At 65.1% G+C, this 13,862-nt stretch overlaps 1 protein-coding gene across 3 annotated transcripts in view; it reads right to left on the bottom strand.

The window, feature by feature from the left end:
* The window catches only part of LOC311620812 (interleukin-4 receptor subunit alpha-like), a 31,720-nt gene extending 20,222 nt beyond the window's left edge, over positions 1 to 11,498 (bottom strand). The window contains exon 1 of one of the 3 annotated variants that reach the window (XM_084880488.1): positions 11,381 to 11,498. The gene's annotated coding sequence lies outside the window, so the exon portion shown is untranslated. Of the gene's footprint in view, positions 1 to 1,731; positions 1,843 to 1,862; positions 2,035 to 11,380 lie in introns of those variants that run through there. The other 2 variants (XM_084880489.1, XM_084880490.1) reach the window with 2 other exon arrangements.
* Positions 11,499 to 13,862: the final 2,364 nt, after the last annotated feature.

The following is a 13,862-nucleotide window of genomic DNA, read 5'->3' as shown; positions in this document are numbered from 1 at the left end:
ACCTGGGTCCCCCAGCCTTCTCCACGCTGCTGGCACCCAGGCCACGAACTGCCCCTCAGGCCTTCACTGGCCTCCGGCTCTGAAGCTGCTTCACCCTGAGGCACAGCTCCCCAGGGGTCACAGCCCACCCAGGAGGACCATCTCCAACACAGGACACAGTCCACGCCCGGGGGCGAAGGCGGCCCATCCACAGGACGCTCCGCCTGATCCCATGTAGGTCACGTTTCACTGTGTGACTCTCCTGGACGGCCGCACTGGAGGGAGAGCAGTTACTGCGGGGAGTGGGGCAGGCAGGCAGGAGGGGAGGGCGTGTGGCTATAAAAGGCAGCACAGGGAGGGGTCCCCTGAGGACAGACCGCTCTGCACCCAGCCTGTGGGGGGAAGGGGGACAGCTGTGCGGGCCACAGAGCTACAAGAACGCAGGCTGCACGCGGGGAGTGCAGGAAAGCGGTGAGCGGCACCAGGGCCTGGCTGTGGCCACGCACCTCAGTCTGGAAGGTGTCACCTGCGCAAGGCTGAACGTACAAGAGGTCTCCGTACGGGAGCCCACGGCTGTCTTAAAGTTAAGGTTCCCAGGAAATAAGAAACCTCAAGCCACCCACCCACTGTCCCTCCCCCTCCTCCACGTCTCCCGTCCCACTGGCCTCTGACACTCCCGGCCCTGCTGCCCTGTGCAGCCTGTGTACCCAGAAACCCATCCCCTCACCAGGGCTGCCCCTGGCACTCATCACAGCCCCTGCCTATAGCTGCCATGGACTTATCACCGTCTCTGATACTATCACTGAGGTTACTCGTGTGAGCGCTGGTTTTATTTCAGGAGGTAGATGGCAAACATAGAAAGATCTGACTGTGAAAAATGTTCAGCTTCCCCAGGTCAAAACATGCCATAAAAAAAGAAGCAAGCAAGCAAAAGACGAGAAAGAGACAGCGGTATACTAGCCCGTGAAGGATGGTTAATGGCCTTGATTATAACTATAAAGAGGTCTGACAAAGCAGTAAGACAAGCGCTTACTGTGAACAGGCGCAGGAGTAACTGCCCTCCCGTCCTGCTGCGAGGTCCCGAGGTGGGTGTGAGAGACGGCCTGTCGGTTAAGCGATCTGTCCTCACACACAGAGGAGCGTGTGAGCCCAGGGGGGCCGAGCTGTGGTGCCGTGGGCACTGCCTTGTCCCCGGTGCCTAAACAGTGCCCGATCCATGCCCAGTGTGCTCCATAAGCAGCTATGGAATGAGTGGTTGGCTAACCTTCAGCAGTAACAAACTCAGTCATCCACCTTTAAACATGGGCATGTACCACGCTTCTACCGGTAATGATTGCTATGCATTCGTGTTACTTATCACGTGTCCAGCACTCCTCTCCGTGCTTACAGTGTATTAACCAACGTGGTTCTCACCACAGCTCTACGAGGTCGGTGCCACTGAAGCCCCCATTTTCCAGGTGAGCAGACTGAGGCGCAGAGGCGAGAGCACCGGCTTGTGGTCACAGCACTGGAGACTGACCCTGGTCGGCCTCGGTCCAGACTGCAGGGGCCTCGTCCCTGCGCCCTGCTGCCTGTGAAACGCACCAGCCCTGGGATGTGGTGCGCTTGTCCAGAGGGAAAAACCGAGGCCCAGAGAGGGAGGTGACAAGGCCAAGGTCACGGAGCTGGGCAGCAGCAGAGCGCGTGGCGGCCTGCGCAGGGGAGACAGCGGCTCGGAGGGAAGCGCCCGGCGGAGAGACCCGCCTCACTCACTCTTTCCCGGGCAGGTGCGTGGCGAGTCTGCGATGTCCGCGGCCAGCACCGCCTGGAAGTGGCCGAGGAGGCTCTTCCTGAGCCCGAGGGGGTGCGGGCCTCTGGCTCCCTCCTCCCCGCTGACCACAAACCCGCGAGGAGGGCTGGATCCGCAGCCAGGAGGCAGCCCGGCCGTGACAAGAGGCCCGTGGAGGAAGCCGGCGGCACTGGGGGCTGGGGGGGACCTCCCTGGGAGCCACCGGTCCCCAAAACGGCAGTCTGAGGCCGCCGGGAGCTTCCTCCGGCCTCGGGGACAGCGGGCGGGCGGTATGGCAGGGGGCCAGGACTCACTTCTCCCTGAGGCGGCCTTCCCGGAACTGCCCGCCTGGCCCGGGTTCCCAGAACCAGCAGCGCGTCAACAGCCCCACCCAGGACGGGGAGGCAGCTGGGCCGGGGCCCAGATGGCCTGGGCTCAGCCTCCTGCCCCGCCTCCAGCCCAGCCAGTGCCAGGAGCGAGAACCAGAAGCAAGAACCAGGAACTCAGCCCACGGCGTCCACCAGGCTCCTGCGCACCTACTGTGTGCTCCAGGCCCTCACCCATTCACCCATGTCCTTGTGGCAGGTGTTTTCCGAGCACCTACTATGTGCCAGGTACTATAGTACCTACTATGTGCCAGGTACTATAGACGCGAACAAGGCCATTCGCTCATTCGTTCCTTTCTTCCTCTTTCCCTTTGACAAACCTTCGGGTGAGAAGAGAAGTTACTGGAAGGTCTGAGCAGGGACGTGACACTGGGACTTTTCAAACCGCCCCCTCGGGCTGTGGGTGGGAAAGGCTGCGGCCCAGGGCCCGGTGAGGAGGCCCCCGCGCGGGCTGGCAGCAGGTGCAGAGCTCGGGGCTCGCACGGGGTGCTGGGAAGGACTGGGAGAGAGGCTGGGGTGGGATCTGGCTGAAGGTGGAGCCCCCCGGGTGGAACTCGGGGAGGGTGAGAGGAAAAGGGGGTGGACGAGGCCGGAGCCTGAGCGGGCGGGGTGGCCATTTACGCGGTGGCGAGGACCCTGGAGGAACCGTGAGAAGCCGGCTGCAGAGAGCAGGGGCAGCGCCAGGAAAATGTGAGGCAGCAGGAGGCGCGTGGGGGAGGGGCAGCTGCCCTCCAGGGGTGACGGGGAGGACGGGCAGAATTCTCCAGGGGAGGCGGGGTGTGGAGAGGGAGGACAATGCCCCAGAGGACACTGCGGCCCCCTGAGGGCAGGGGACGGTCCTCGTCAGAGCCTGAACCCGAGCCCGGGCTGGCACAGCGGCACTCGGCGCATGGCCACGGGCTCGTCCCTGTCCTCGCTGAGGCGAGCACAGCCTCCCTCCGAGCCACGCTCTGTTCAGACGCTCTAAGCCCCCTGAGGCGAGTACGGTTGTTTTACAGATCCCGAAGGCTCCTGGGACAGGAGCGGGGGGGGGGGGGGACAAGTGAAGAGGGAGCGAAGGGCCAGGGGGAGGCACAGCCAGTTCTCACCACACAAGCCGGGCCCTTGGCTGCTGCGCTGGGTAGGAGAGGTCGGCATGGAGCAGGGGTGGGCATGGAGCAGGGGTGGGCATGGAGCAGGGGGTGGGCATGGAGCAGGGGTGGGCATGGAGCAGGGGGTGGGCATGGAGCAGGGGGTGGGCGTGGAGCAGGGGGTGGGCAGGGCCAGAGACAGCCTGTCTGCAGGCGTGAGAGCATTCCTGATGCCCCCAGGCAGCGGGGGCCCGGAGGGAGGCTCAGCAGGAGAGGCTGCTGTGGGAATTCTGGACAGGGCGCCACAGCTCTTGGAGGGGCAGGCTCTGCTCTGTCTGGGAGTGGACGTGGCAGAGGCAGTGGCTGCTGGTGGCAGCTGGGGGTGGAGCTGGCCTTGGCGGGCAATGGCACTAGGAAGGCTTGTTGGGGAAGACAACACACTCCGTCACACTGCAGACACATGACTTCACGCAGGGGGGTGGCCCTGGAGCCATCTGGGAGGCCACACGTCCCGGTGGCTGGGAGGTCACGTGTCCCGGTCTCTGGGAGGCCATGTGTCCCAGTGGTTGGGAGGTCACGTGTCCCGGTCGCTGGGAGGCCACGTGTCCCGATGGCTGGAAGGCCACGTGTCCCGATGGCTGGGAGGCCACGTGTCCCGGTGGCTGGGAGGTTACGTGTCCCAGTGGCTGGGAGGCACGTGTCCCGATGGCTGGGAGGCCACGTGTCCCGATGGCTGGGAGGCCACGTGTCCCGGTGGCTGGGAGGCCACGTGTCCCGGTGGCTGGGAGGCACGTGTCCCGGTGGCTGGGAGGCCACGTGTCCCGGTCGCTGGGAGGTTACGTGTCCTGGTCGCTGGGAGGTTACGTGTCCCGGTGGCTGGGAGGCACGTGTCCCGGTGGCTGGGAGGCCACGTGTCCCGGTGGCTGGGAGGTTATGTGTCCCGGTCGCTGGGAGGTTACGTGTCCCGGTCGCTGGGAGGTTACGTGTCCTGGTGGCTGGGAGGCCCGTGTCCTGGTGGCTGGGAGGCCCGTGTCCTGGTGGCTGGGAGGCCCCGTGTCCCGGTGGCTGGACTCAGGAGGAAGCTCGGGCAGGAGACAGAGATGAGGCACCAGCTGTGGCTGAAGGCCATGGCTGTGCAGTGAGCCACGACTCTGAGTGGAGAGGAGAGGCTGGAGCTGTGGCCTTTGCCATGGAGGGAGGCGCCATCTTGAGGACAAGCTGGCATCTTGTGCCAACGGCCACTTTTTGGCAGTGTGCACCCTTGTGGACACGCTGAGTCCCAGCAGCCAGTGGGGCCCCTGGGAGGCACAGACGGCTCCATCCATCTAGGGTTCTGGAAGCCACGCCATCGGCCAGAGGCCCGGAGGCCGGGGGAGGCTGAGCCCGCAGCCCTCCAAGCCCTCCTCCTCTCACGTCTCCGCACAGCACTCACCCCTGCAGCACAGCACGCACCCTTCCCATCACCGTCCCGATGCCCCCGGGTGCCAGCTCCCACAGGGCCAGAGCTGTGCCGCCGCCTTCCTGCTGTGGCCCCAGAGCCCAGGCCAGTGCCCAGCACAGGCGCCCACAGACCCTGTGAACGGGAGAAGGACTGAACACACTGCCCCTGGCCGTGCCCATGGCGCCGGGGCAGCCGGCATGGCCCCCTCTCACTGACCACTCCGGGCTCGGGGTCCCCTTAACACCCCAATGCAGCACGATGGGCCACCCCGAGAGCTGACCTCCGGTAATTGGGGTGTTACCACAGTTATTACTCATTTCCTTTGAGACAAGACACATGACGTCAGGCCTCGGGGCACAGTCACACGCGAAGCCCGGCTCTCAGGAAGGAGGCCGCAGAAGTCACCACAACTGCCCGGCCTGTCCCCTGCTGTCCCTCCAGCCATTAGCGGGACTGGATACCGGGGCCTCCTTCATGGACCTGCCGGTCCCCCTGGAGGGAGGCGGCATCTGGGGACAGGCTGGCTCCACCTTCCCCGTCCGAGGAACATGGCAGGTGCTGGCTGTTACTCTCATCCCATTGGGAGAGAGGGGAGGAAGGGAACGGGGACCAGGGCATGAGCTCCAGATACAAGGAGGTGAGTCTCTCTGCTCTCCATGCTGACTGGGCCGGCTCTGCGGGAAGCCATGGGTTTTACAGGAAGGAGACTCTGACCTCCTGGATCACCTCCAAGGCCAGACTGACCCCTGCCATCCCCTGCGTCAGGAAGGACTGAGAGCTCCGGCTGTGTCGCTGAGAGAGAGAAGTGCTGGGTGGTTGTTGGAGGGCGCTGGTCGCCGCCTCCACGGGGCAGGACCGGAGCCAGGACGGGAGCGCTCCTGGACAGCTAGTTGGCTCCGTCTCAGGAAGGACCTTCTGCCGGAGCTGCCGGGCGGCCGGGCCCGGAGGCCTCTGCTCCATCCCTGCAGGCGGGCGGCCGGAGACCCGGTGTCTCTCCTCCGAGAGGGCCTATCCCTTCGGAAAAGGCACCCCCGTCCTGGCTGCTCCGAAGCCACGGCCTTCCTCCCTCTCCGGGTGCTCTCGGTGGGGATGGCTCGGCACAGCGGCTACCAGCAAGTGAACGACTTCTCCACCAGCAGCCCTGGGCTGCAATCCAGCCTCTGCCCCTCCTCAAGGAAATGGGGGGCACCCAGGGCTCCCCAGCACAGTGCCGGCTATGGAGTGCGGCCTCCAAGGGTCCCGCGCCCCCGCCCCCGCGCCCCTCTGCTTGCTGTGTCCTCACTGTCTGGCCTGGGGAAGTGCTCACTGGTAGTGGTCTGCGATGCCCCTCCGGGCCTGACCACGTCCACGGGGCTGCTGGCTGACCACACCAGGCGGCACCCCAGCCATGACCACAGCAGCAGCAGGCGGCCCTCGGCCTTTAAGCCCCGTTTCCGTTATGTGTTTAACCTCAGCGGTGAAGCCCTAGCCGGTTTGTCTCAGTGGATAGAGCGTCAGCCTGCAGACTGAAGGGTCCCAGGTTCGATTCCCATCAAGGGTATGTACCTTGGTTGCGGGCACATCCCCCGTAGGGGGTGTGCAGGAGGCAGCTGATCGGTGTTTCTCTCTCATCAATGTTTCTAGCTTTCTATCCCTCTTCCTGCCTATTTGTAAAAAAATCAATAAAAATATTTTTTTTTTTTAATAAATAAACTCAGTGGTGAAGACTGCAGACCTGGAGTGGCAAGTCACAGCCCTGCTCGCCACCTGGCAGCTGTGGCGCTGGACAAGCTACTAGATGGTTCTCTGCCTGTTTCCGCATCTGTGACGATGGAGAAGAGCAGGTCCTGCTCTGAGGGGCCAGCCTACAAGTCCAGCGAGAGCACGCAGGCACCGGGCTCCTGCTGGCTCCCTGGGGCCCGCCCTCGCCGCCCGCTCAGTTCCAGCCAACGCATCAGCTTCCTCGTTGTGGGTCCAGCACACCGAGCCGTCCCACCTCAGGGCCTTTGCACTTGCCGTTCTCCGCCCGAACGCTCCTTCCCGGAGAGCCGCGTGCCTTCACTCCAGGCCTCAGGCCACAGTCACCCCCTCCGAGTCCCCTCCCTGACTGGACTCAGCTCCACGGGGCCCTGGCCTGGCGGCTGAGTCCCAGCCCTGGCGCGTTCGCTGAGTGCGTGCGAGCGCAGATAAAGCTCCGCAGGACGAAAAAAGCTCTTTCCTCTCTGACTGGGAGTTTACATGGGACTCTGACAAACCGGGTCCTGTCCAAGGCCAGGCTGACCTCTTCACCGTCCCCCAAGACAAGAAGAATGACGAGAACTCCGGCTGCGTCTGAGACAGAGGAGTGCTGGGTGGTATTGGAGGGCGATGGTCACCCTCCCCGGGCAGGACCCGGCCCTGAGCGTGTGAGCCGCCTGCGGGCTGAGGCTGCATCCCTCCATCCGTCCTCTGCTCAGAGCCCGCAGCCTCCCCTCGGGAAAGCCCCCAAACCCGCTGGTGACGCCCGGCAGGCCCGGCACCCGCCGCTCCAGCCCAGACCCCGGCTTTCCTGAGCGCCTGGAGCCAGGGGCCGGGGGCCCAGAGCGAGGGTGGGTCTGCGGGGCCACGGCTGAACCCCGAGGCATCGGCGCCTCCTGGGAAGGCTCAGATGCAGGAGCGAGCAGCCCACACAGAGCAGGGAGCAGCGGCGGGAGCGGGTGGCGATGGAGGAGACCTTCTCTTCTCCCCTCCGCCCGTCTCTAATGTCCTCCTCGGGGGGCCGTGCCCGCATCCCCCTGCTCCCTCCCCCTCCGGGCGCTGTCCCTGCGACCGGACATGCAGGCCCACGTTCCCTCAGAAACCCTGGGGCCAGAAGCCTCCGATTGTACAAGGTGGCTGTGAACACAGACCAGCGGACGGAGCCCTCCTCCCCTCCACGCAGCCCCGGGACCATCCCAGGGACAGCCCTGCAGGACGGGCACTCAGCGCTCAGTGAGGAGGAGAAACACAGGCCCAGCGGCCTCCAGCTGGGCTCGGTCAGGCCGTGCACCGGCTGAAGTTTTTGTGAAAAAGCTTGCGGTTTTCTGGGCCGATAGCTTTAGGAATTACAGATAAGAGTGGGTCCGTGCGCATGTTTGTGGGTTTGGCCTGGCTTCTCCGGTGGAATGTGAGCTCAGGAGGGCAGGGACCTGCCAGCGCTCTGTTGGCAGCACCTGGCACCTGCCTGCACTGTCCGTGCCCAGCACACATTCAAAGGAGAAATGAACGAGGAAGGCGGGGGTTGGCTAGGAGAGGTGACTCTGTCCTAACTGGGGCAGAAACTGCCATCCCTGAGCCACGGGCAAGGTGCCCATAAAAACTATCTTGTGAACACCCGCCCCGCCCACACCCATTTTACTGACAGGCAAACCGAGGCTCAGAGAGGTTAGGCAGCCGCCTCCAGTCTCAGATGGGAAGCAGCAAGCTCACATCGGAACCAGGGCCCTGCCTTCCAGCCCATCGCTGTGCCTCCAGCTCAGAGGAGCAAAGACTTGCTGGGAGTCACACCACAAGCCACAGGAAGACGGCCCTTCTGACGGCCCCTCTGACAGCCCCTCTGACGCCGGCTCCTGCAGGGCCCCGCAGCCACCGCTGGGTTCTCCCACCCCCTCGGGCAAGGGCAAGTTCACACAACATCCCCGCAAGCCACCGGCCTGTCTTCCAGACCAGCCGCGGGGAGTCTGGTCTGACATGGCCAGGGATGTCTCACAGGGCCGGCCCTGAGGCATGCTGGGAAAGAGGTCCCTCTGGTCCCCCCAGCAAACCGGGGCGGTGAAGAACACAGACTGGGGAGGGAAGGAGGTTCGAATCCCTCCCTGTCAGCCCTACACCTGGGACCTGAGGCCAGGCCACCACACACATCGCTGGTTCTGTTTCCTCACCTGCCCAGTGGGCAGACTGACCCCCGTCCAATGGGGTTAATCTCTTAATATTTAACAAATACATGGTGCTTACTAACTGTATTGTTCTGTATGCCTGACACTTATTAATTAACTTCATCATAATTAACATCAATTGACTCATTTTCACAAATGGGGAAACTGAGGTCCTGAGAAGTCAGCCACTCTCAGCCCCAGGCAATGCGGCTCCAGAGCCCATGCTCTGAACCTCTGGGCTGTGCTTTTTTCGTTTTTAGTTATTAATCCTCACCCAAGGCCATATTTTCCATTGATTTTTAGAGGGAGTGTGAGGGGTGGAGGAGAGAAACATTGATGTGAGAGAGAAACACAGATTGGTTTCCTCCTGCACGAGCCCTAACGGGGACCTGGGCATTGAACCTGCAACCCAGGTGCGAGCCCTTGACCAGGAATCGAACCTATGACCCTTCCATGCCGCTCTAATCACGGAGCGACACTGGCCAGGGCCAGGCTCACTTCTTGACGGTAACAATAGACACGCGTTTTTCCTGTGGAAGGACTCTGTGCTGGAAACTGTGTTTCATGAGATGCTGGTTTTACAAATGTGAGGAATCGAGCACCCAGAGCCTTCGGTCCCTGCCCCCGCCCAGTAGCCGGGAAGCGCTGAGGGCAGTGAGCTGTCTGACCCTAAGGCCTCCATCCGGGCGGGTCAGGGGGGACGGGGAGGAGAGGAAGGTCCACGGAGGTCCCCTCCACTTCCCGGACACCTCACTCCAGCTCCTTTCTGAGCATCAGGAAACGGACGCCGGGGGACAGCCTCCCTGCGTGCCGGGCTCTCTGCAGCCCGGGCTCCGGTGCCAACACCAGCACTGAGTCACTGCTCCGAGGCGGAAACCCCGAGCTCACCCACACCTGCTGGGAAATGGTGTGCGTAACCAGGGCGACTGGCCAGTGGGCTCCCCTGCCTTCCTGGGCCTCCCTCCAGGTTCAACGCCGAAGGCCCAGGAATCTGCATGGTGGCTCCTAGGGCTCAGGCGAAGGCGGGACACTGGCTCCCTCCTCAGCGGGGCACTCAGACCTTCTACAACGTGGCCACGCCCGCCTTTCCGCCCCTCTGGCTTCTCCCTGCTCCCAGCACCCCACCCATGCCTTCCACACTCCCAGCCTCTGTCCACGCTGCTCCCACTGCCAGCATACACCCCCCCCCCCCCAGCTCCCGGCCCGGCCCCTCTCCTCCTCTCCCCGCTGCTCAGGGTCCTGCTCCGGGAAGCCAGTCTCGTGCCCGTGAAGAGCTGGTCACCCCCTGTCCCCCCAGAGGGCGGCCTCCTCAGGGCAGACACGGGCGCCCAGAGCCGCGCTGGGCAGGCCCAGGAGCCCTGTGCGGGCTGGGGAGGGAGGGATCGGGCCCTCCCGCCCACCCTCAGCATCCCCCTGGAATCACAGGTAGGACTAGCCCAGTTCCGGGCCCTCTGCAGGACTCTGGAACCCCCTGACGGGGGGGACACCCTGGCCATACGGACACCGAGCCTCAGTTTCCCCAACAGACTTTAAGGTTTTAACAAAGGCGCTGATGTCCCAGCAAAAGCTCCGGCTCCTAAGAGGCCGCCCATTGGGAGCAGCTGCGGGGTCACAGCTCACAGAGGCCTGGGGCTCGAGCAGGTCAGAGCTGGCCTGGGCGCGAGCTGTGAACCCCAGCATCCGCCACCGGTCCCTGGTCCCAGTCCCTCCTGATGATAGAAAATACTAGAGTCTCGGTGCATGAAATTCATGCACTGGGAGGGGGGTCCCCGGGACCCCTTGGGGGGTGTCCGACTGGCAGTTTAGGCCCAATCAGGCCTAAGCCAGCAGTCAGACATCCCTCTCAGAATCCTAGACCGCTGGCTCCCAATCACTCACTTGCCTGGTCACCCTTAACTGCCCCCCCACCTCGCCAGCCTAATTGCCACAACTGCATCCCCCCACACTAGCCTGGTCTCCCCTAACCAACCCCACCGCTGGCCTGGCTGCCTCTTACTGCTCTCCCAACCCCCGCCAGCCTGCCGTTCGGTCATTTGGCCTTCCCTCACTAACCCCCCTGCCGGCCTGGTCGTAGGAAACCATCTTGTGAGGGTGTGAGGGTTAATTTGCATATTACCTCTTTATTCCATAGGATATATTGGCGTTTTTGTTTTTAAATCCAGATTCCTGAGTTTACTGAGCCTATCTCACAGAGAGGGCCTGGGAGCCTGCGGGTAACAGATCCCAGAGAATCGGTTCCTGGGGCAGCGTGACAAACACCGTGTCAGGGGGCGGCAGCCTGCCTGGTTCCGTCCTGACCCGCACTTTCCCGGGTTATTTCCCTGCCCGTGCCCACGCGCCCCGGCCTGGAAAACGATGGAGGTACCCGGCAGGCACGAGGAGCGCATTCTGACCTAACTCCGAACACTGTCAGCCCAGTGCGGGGTCCACCCACAACATTCAAACCAGGAAGCCGCAGGCGGAAGGTGTCTCCCCAGGTTCTTGGAGCTGGCCATCAACTGACAGCTTTCAGGCCTCGCCCAGCCGTCCTCTCCCCGGTCCCACCAGCCGCCTGTCCTGGCCGAGGCGGCACCCAGAGAGGGGCCCAGGGCCCGGGACCCCCTTACCCCGCCGCCCCGACCTTCTAAGCCGTCTCAGGTGCGCGAGTCTGGGGGACCGCCGGGGGTCCGGGGGTCCGGGGGTCCGGGGTCCGGGTGTGCGCGCACCCCGGGCTCAGCCTGCCTCCCAGCTCCCCGCCCGGCTCCCTTGGACAGGACGGAGCGGGCGCTCCCGACCCGCGAGGAGCCCGAGCGCGGTCCGGCCGCAGGTCCACCCGCCGCGGTCCCCGCGCTTCCCGGGCGCCGCCCGCACGGCCCGCGTCCTACCTGCGCGCTCCCGTCCATCCCCGGCGGCGCCCCGACAAGTAAACAGGGAAGCGGGGGCCCGGGTGGCCTGGCCGTCGACGCCGCGCGGGACTTTCCTGTGGGGAGCGCCTGCCCCGCCTCCCCGCCTCCTCCCCCCGCCTCCCCGCCCCCTTTCCTCACCTTCCCCGACCCCGCCCGCCTCCCCGCCCCCCCCCCGCTTCCCGCCCCCCAACTCCCTCCTGCCCCGCCTCCTACCCCGCCCCGCCCCCCCAGCCTGTCTCGCCCTCCCCGGGCCCGAGCCCCGCCCCCAGATTTGCAGGCGCCGCCCCGCCGCCCCGCCGCCCCGCCGCCCCGCCGCCCCGCCGCCCCGCCGCCCCGCCGCCCCGCCGCCCCGCCGCCCCGCCGCCCCGCCGCCCCGCCCGCCGACGGCACAGAGTCCGCGTCCCAGGCGCTGTCCCTCCGGCCCCGAGAGCCCTTTCCCGGGCCTGACCTTTCCCGGGGCCCCTGCTCCATCTCCCCCGCAGCAACGGGGCCGCGCCCCGGGGAGCCGCAGCGGTTCCCTGAGCTTCAGAACGAAAGCCCATCCCGCCGGGGCCCATCCGCCAGCGGGTCCCTGCGTCCCTCCCGCCGTCCTCCTGCCCTGGGGGCACCCTCATCCCCCGAATCCCCCACACACACCCTGCGGGGCAGTGCGCCTGGGGCTGGGGGCTGGGCCGCTTTATCTTCTCTGCTCCCCAGCAGCCAAGGACTGCAGGTGTGGTGTGTGTGTCCCCCACATGGGACATCCCCCCCATGGTGACATCCCCCCCATGGTGACATACCCCACATGGGGACATCCCCCACATGGGACATCCCCCCCATGGGACATCCCCCCCATGGGACATCCCCCCCATGGGACATCCCCCCCATGGTGACATCCCCCCATGGGACATCCCCCACATGGGACATCCCCCACATGGGACATCCCCCCCATGGGACATCCCCCACATGGGACATCCCCCCCATGGGACATCCCCCCCATGGGACATCCCCCCCATGGGACATCCCCCCCATGGGGACATCCCCCACATGGGACATCCCCCCCATGGTGACATCCCCCCCATGGGACATCCCCCCCATGGGACATCCCCCCCATGGGACATCCCCCCCATGGGACATCCCCCCCATGGTGACACCCCCCCATGGGACATCCCCCACATGGGACATCCCCCACATGGGGACATCCCCCCCATGGGACATCCCCCCATGGGACATCCCCCACATGGGACATCCCCCCACATGGGACATCCCCCCCATGGGACATCCCCCCATGGGACATCCCCCACATGGGACATCCCCCCCATGGGACATCCCCCCCATGGGACATCCCCCCCATGGTGACATCCCCCCCATGGGACATCCCCCCCATGGGACATCCCCCCCATGGGACACCCCCCACATGGGACATCCCCCCATGGGACATCCCCCCCATGGGACACCCCCCACATGGGACATCCCCCACATGGGGACATCCCCCACATGGGACATCCCCCACATGGGACATCCCCCCCATGGGACATCCCCCCCATGGGACATCCCCCCCATGGGACATCCCCCACATGGGGACACCCCCCCCATGGGACATCCCCCACATGGGACATCCCCCCCATGGGACATCCCCCACATGGGGACACCCCCCCCATGGGACATCCCCCACATGGGACATCCCCCCCATGGGGACATCCCCCACATGGGGACATCCCCCCCATGGGACATCCCCCCCATGGGACATCCCCCCCATGGTGACACCCCCACATGGGACATCCCCCCCATGGTGACACCCCCACATGGGACATCCCCCCCATGGGACATCCCCCCCATGGTGACACCCCCACATGGGACATCCCCCCCATGGTGACACCCCCACATGGGACATCCCCCCCATGGGACATCCCCCCCATGGTGACACCCCCCCACATGGGACATCCCCCCCATGGGACATCCCCCCCATGGGACATCCCCCACATGGGACATCCCCCCCATGGGACACCCCCCCCATGGGACATCCCCCCCATGGGACATCCCCCACATGGTGACATCCCCCCCATGGGACACCCCCCACATGGGACATCCCCCCCATGGGACACCCCCCACATGGGACATCCCCCCCATGGGGACATCCCCCCCATGGGACATCCCCCACATGGGACATCCCCCCCATGGGGACATCCCCCACATGGGACATCCCCCCCATGGGACATCCCCCCCATGGGACATCCCCCACATGGGACACCCCCCCCATGGGACATCCCCCCCATGGTGACACCCCCCCATGGGACATCCCCGACATGGGACATCCCCCACATGGGACATCCCCCCCATGGGACATCCCCCACATGGGACATCCCCCCCATGGTGACATCCCCCCCATGGGACACCCCCCCCATGGGACATCCCCCACATGGGACATCCCCCCCATGGGACATCCCCCCCATGGTGACATCCCCCCCACATGGGACATCCC

The sequence above is a fragment of the Pipistrellus hanaki genome (genome assembly GCF_964339955.1).
Source record: "Pipistrellus hanaki genome assembly, chromosome: 4".
In the NCBI taxonomy this organism is placed as follows: domain Eukaryota; kingdom Metazoa; phylum Chordata; class Mammalia; order Chiroptera; family Vespertilionidae; genus Pipistrellus; species Pipistrellus hanaki.
This window is presented reverse-complemented; position numbering and strand designations above follow the sequence as displayed.